The sequence below is a fragment of the Sminthopsis crassicaudata genome, chromosome 3 (genome assembly GCF_048593235.1).
Source record: "Sminthopsis crassicaudata isolate SCR6 chromosome 3, ASM4859323v1, whole genome shotgun sequence".
NCBI classification, from domain to species: Eukaryota; Metazoa; Chordata; class Mammalia; order Dasyuromorphia; family Dasyuridae; genus Sminthopsis; species Sminthopsis crassicaudata.
Genome location: NC_133619.1, coordinates 337738120 through 337743955, shown reverse-complemented (window position 1 = coordinate 337743955; position 5836 = coordinate 337738120). Strand labels below are relative to the sequence as shown.

General features: G+C 37.9%; 1 long non-coding RNA gene across 1 annotated transcript in view; it reads right to left on the bottom strand.

The window, feature by feature from the left end:
• Nucleotides 1-564: 564 nt before the first annotated feature.
• The window catches only part of LOC141564773 (uncharacterized), a 7074-nt gene continuing 1802 nt past the window's right edge, over nucleotides 565-5836 (bottom strand). The window contains exons 2-4 of the long non-coding RNA XR_012488712.1: nucleotides 2904-3088; nucleotides 1736-1919; nucleotides 565-811 (exon numbers count right to left, since the gene is read on the bottom strand). This is a non-coding gene — a long non-coding RNA (uncharacterized LOC141564773). The remainder of the gene's footprint in view (nucleotides 812-1735; nucleotides 1920-2903; nucleotides 3089-5836) is intronic.

Below are 5836 nucleotides of genomic sequence, written 5' to 3'. Positions count from 1 at the left end.
TATCAATGCATATATATCCTATTTCCAAAACTAAATGCATTTTAAAAACTTAAAATATGTTTACATGGAAATATTGATATGGTAAACCTTTTACATATTTGTCAAAGTAGATTTCTGATATGGCCCTTTATAATATTTAAGGGATTTCTCAATATACCCATCCCATGTATCAGGTACAAGTATGATTATCCCCATTTTACAGATGAGGGAGGTGAGGACGAAGCAGTGAAATAGTTAACCAAGAGTCATGTGGCTAGTAGTAAGTAGTAGAATCCTTAGAAAACTGGCCTCTACATGGAAGAGCTAATTTTAATTCTACTCCTTGCTAGATACCCTTGAGTACCCTTGAGCTTTCAAGATCTCCAGGCCATGCTTAAGACTGTAGTTGATATAATAGGAACCAGTCTATATTGACAGAGTTATTTTCTCTGAGAGAGACTTCCTTGTACCAATGAAATCATGTATCTAGTGTAAAACAAAAATGGCATTTCAATATGGCAAAGTAGTTTAGAATTAAGTAAAATCATGAGGTGTGAAGGAAGTGTGATACAAAGACACACAGAATCAGTGACATTCTTCCACTTTTATTTATTGTTCAGATGAAAACAGGGAAGTGTGAAGGTTGAAGACAATATTCCTCTCTAGGATCATCTGTTAAAAGAAAGTGAGAAGGAAGTCCCCACCATACTTGGTGATCAGGAAAGAGAGCGGCAAAGAGAAATATAACAATCTGGTGGCTAGTCCCTCATAGGTGGATGTCTGGTTTTCCTGGATTTCTAGAATTTGTGAAATTCACAAACAGGCAGAATAGCTGTGGGGAAAGAATAGAACAGATGGTTATTCAGACTCTGCTGGCTATTTGCTAAAAGTGATTCTATCCTCACCTTCCTACAATATGTAAATGGCAGTTAAACACTAGAAATTACGGGAAATAAAGAGCATAGAAATAATTCTCCCTTACCCTTATCTTAATGGGATAAGAGATCTGCCATGGCCACATATTCCTACCTTTCCCCTTAATAGCCAAGAGGTCCCTTATACAACTTCATACATCACAAAAGAAGTATCTTTAAAATGACTGTTTATTATTTTCCTATTCTGCTACCTTCCTGTATCTGTTTCTAATTTATTCTGTTCTGTTGTCATATGCACACACACACACACACACACACACACACACACACAAACACACACACACACACACACACACACATTTTTAGGGTTGGATGGAAGCCAGAAAGGTCATCTAGTCTAAATTTTGCTTTGTGCACAATCCTCAAGTTTCAAGTCACTGGAGTTGTCACCTGTGACCCAGGCCAGTGATCCCAGCCTGAGTAGAGGTTGTTAAGGGCCTGGAAAGAGTTGTTGGTATGAAGGCAATGAGTTTTCATACAATGCTTATTGACTTATTCTCTTCTGTCTTGCTCTAGACCATCACCCCTTTTGCCATAGGTTACATTCAGGGCCAACCTTAGTCTGAAAGGGGAAGAAATAGGCCAGCAGCAAGCTGGAAGGAAATCTGTGTGGTCACCAGCTATTCCCCTACATGGCTGTTAACTAGAGACAGTCAGAAGATGAAGACTAATAGATTGCTCTTTGTCTACTATTCAGCACCTTGGACAGTGCTGGACCCATAGCAAATACTCAATATTTATCAGATTTGATGATTCCCGTGTTTCTAAGGAATTCATTTGATTATGTGCTCCATTTCCCCATTATGTGTCTTCCTACTTACAGGAAGTCAAGCATTTCTTGAGAGAGCCAACAGCTGTGACATAGTCTTTTCCTAAGAAACTTTCATAGGTGGTGCCATCTGGGATTTTTGTCAGGCACTCAGTGTTGTCTTGGAACAAGAGGTTTCTGGTTTTGGGTAGAATATTAAAAGTTTCTTTCTCACTGCCATAAGTTCCAAAATGGTTCTGAGTCAAAGAGACAGACATGTTATCAGTAGGCATCCATGGAAAAAGGGAGAAAAATATAATATACTCAGGATCAACCTTAGAGAAAACTTCAAAGCAATCCACATTGACCTCTGGTATCTTTTTCTTTACCTTGTCAACATTATCTCTTCCTAATATTATAGACACCTCTTATTTGTCCTCTGTCTGGTCCCCTTATAGCCCAAAGGCTATGCCACTGTTTTCCCAGATCCTGAAAGATTTCTGCTTAACACATTGCCTTAAGGGGAATTTAAAATGGCCTTCCTAGAGATAAAATACCCTTATCTAAAGGAATAATTGGCCAAATCTGAGGCAGTATGTTATCCAAATTGTGAAGCTGCCTTCTGAGAGGAACGAAGTTTTCAGAATCCTCCTTCAATTATACTATTCAGTAACTACTGCTTTCCCTGGTTTATTCATTTGGTTTGTCGTTTTTGTGATATCTTGAATTCAGAGACCATGTCTTTTTCATAGTGTCCAGTGTTATGCTAACTTCTACCAGTGCTATTTCTGACTGTTTTAACTTTGATTTTAAAAAGCAGATAATCAAGGACAAAGCCAAATATATTTATCATTACCTATATCCAGACTGTCTGCCAAGTGATTTAAACCATCATTCTCACCTAGAAAAAGAACTAAGTGAAATAGGATTGAGTACAGGAAGCTTTCCCAAAGTCTCTCAATAAAATCAAGAAGGCACAGAGTTTGAAAAACTTAATGCTCCTGCTCCTCTGTTCTTGAGTCAGAAAGCTCACTAACAGAAGATCATAAAGGATCCTGCACATTCTCTTTTACTTTCTATATAGAGACTTAAGGCAATAGTGTTAATATACAGCCACAGCCAATAACCCACTTTCAGATTTAAGTGGAAATAAAATTAAGTGACTGGGTTCTGGGTCCTATTAACGCATTCAAGTCCAATTAAGTAAGGAAAAGGGATAGCAAGCACTGGATTATACAGACCTGTTGATCCAATAGCACCTGGCGAACTAACGATGCCTTTTCTTGCCGTGAGATCACAGCATGGTTTGGTGCCCTAGCCAGGTGACAATTCTCAAAATTTTCCACATCATCCTGGCCTCCATTTAAACATAATAACTTAAAGTCAGCACTTTTCAGATTTTTTGCCCAAGATTCTGTATTCTTTCCTGAAATGAGAATGAAAGTAAACATCAACAACCATTTCTACTTTGACTACTTGTTAATCTACAGGCTATTACTCATGTAATTATAGTACTTATGGCTCTAATTTACTTCTTCATAAAAAATCTATACATCTGTGCCATTATGATTTATGGAAAGAAGAAAATATCTACTATCCCCCCAGAAAGACAATTCAACTTCACATTTTATAACTAATCATCATTCATCCTATGCTGAACACTTCCGTCCATGAGACTTTTTCTTGAGGTTCAAAACAAACTTCTTGTTTCAAGACCAAGGAGAATGTAATTTGTTCTTCTGTTTCCAAATACCTTTTAGTATAAGTAGAGAAAGAAAAAACCTTAATCTTCTGATTGTTTCCCAGACATTGAGCACTAGTTTCTATGCTTCACTTGTTAGGTTCCCCTTGGGGGCAAACTTCTTAGAAGGATCATTTTTAAAAGCTACTTCACAGGCTCAATGAATACCACCTGTCTATACACATTAGCATACTCATGTGAATACATATTTCATAGGCAGCCTTTTCATTTGTTATCTATCTTTTGTCATGCTGCTAGAGGAGAAAGCATGGACATTGAAAAGAGTGTTAAGAGAGCATCTTAGACATTATGTGATGTGAAACTCCTCTGGGCCTGTTTCCTCATCAATAAAAGGAAGGAGTTTGACTAAATAATCTCTGAAATCACCTCTAGCTCTAAATCTATGTTGCTTTAGTCCCTGGGAGAATTCATTTATTCATTCAAATGGTTTTGATTGTCATGTAAATAGTTTACCACCTCTTTGCAGAAAATTTAGCAAGTTCTTATGTCAGGCAAGGACTGCCATTGTGCCCCACTATTTCTTTGTGGGAATCAAAATTGACTTGAAATTGTCTGTCATAAGTATTGTGTCTTTGTACTTCCATCATTCTACTCTCACCATTATCCCTATAGGGATGAATCATAAGGAGATTAGAAATGGAAGTGACCAGCCTGTTTTCACCAGATTCCCTCATTTTGCATTCTCACTCTCACTAATCTTCCTCACTTAACAGAGAGGGAAACTAAAACTGGGGAGGAGTACTGAGTCAAAAAGGTGGCCATGATGAGGGGAGGATGTAGACTCTGGATTATGCTTTTAACACTCTTTCAAGATGCTTCTTGTTTACCTTCTTTCCCCATCCAATTCTTAACCATCATTCAAGGCCCAGCTCCATTCTCAAAATCCTCTGAGAAAGAGTCCACATCAAAGCTGAACTCTGAATTTTGAGTCTAAAGGGAAACTAGGTGGTACAATGGATAGCATGCCAGACTTACAATCAGGAAAACTCATCTTCCTCAGTTCAAATCTGATTTTAGACACTTCCTGGATGTGTGACCCTGGGCAAGTCATTTAACACTATCTCAGTTTCCTCATCTTGCAAAAAGAAATGGTGAACTAATCTAGTATCTTTGCCAAGAAAACCCCAAATGGGGTAACAGAGAGCCAAATATGATTGAAATAATGACAACAAATGTCTACACTGCTCATTGAACAATTAGTTATGAATCCTCTGAGTTAATCTTAAATCTATATTCAACTGGGTCCACTAAACCTGAAATCGTGGGTACCTAAGATATAGGACTGGTTTTCATATCAATCCAAAAATTTGTTGTTAGGAAATTAACAGTTTTTTGAGAGGCTTTGTAGAGTAGTGGATAGAAAGCTGATCTAGAAAGTAGTTAGGAAGATCAGTGGCTTGGAATTCTGAGTTCAAATTTGGTATCAGATACTTAATAGCTATGTGATGCTGGGCAAGTCCCTTAACCTCTGTCTTCCTTGGTTTCCCTTCTGTAAAATGGGATTAATGATGGGAATCTACCTAACAGTGTTGTTGTTAAATAAACCTTAAAACACTAAATAAATGCTAGGTCTTATTCTAATGATTGTCATTGTTGTCAGGAATCAAGATGATCTAGCTTTCCAGTTCCATCTCTAATACATTTAGGGCGTGTGATTTGGTGCAATTCAATTAACCTCTCAGTGGCCCTGGCATCCCTCTAAAAACCAAGCTCCAAGACAAGTACTGATCTGCACTAGCAAAACTATCCCACACACACACCTCTGATGGGGGAGAAAGAGGAAAACAAAAAGAAAAAATTACTAAGCATGCATTTCTCCTTCCATCTGTTAGTGTAAGTAAAGAATGGATATTCAAGAATCTACTGTATGTGGATATACAGACTTGTATGGACTTTGAGCTGAAAGGGATCCTGCAAGCTCCCTTCCCATTCCCACTCAAACCCTTCATTCTTCATTTGAGGACTTATCCAAGATCATATATGCAGTCAATGTCAGAGCTGATATTTGAAAATAGATCTTCTAACTCCAAATCTACTTTTTTCCCTTTGCCAAGAACTCCTTCTTTTTCCTCCACAACTCACATTACTCAGATGCCTTTTACCACTGTCTCCTTCACCCTTGACTCACATGAAGAGATAGCCACTTTTACCTTGCTAAACAAAACTCTTCACATGCATATGTGATCCTCTTCCATTCTGTTTTCTCCACTGGATTTCCCTCTTTGACATCCCCACTTTCACTCAAATATCAGCCTCTCTTCCTCTACTGGCTACTATTCTACACTCTACAAACATGCCAATATTTCCTCCATCCTCACAAAAATTTCACTTCATTCATCCATTCATAGCATATCTTTCCTATCTTTTGTTACCATTCTTGAGAAAAACATCTACAAGAGGGTCTTTCCCATC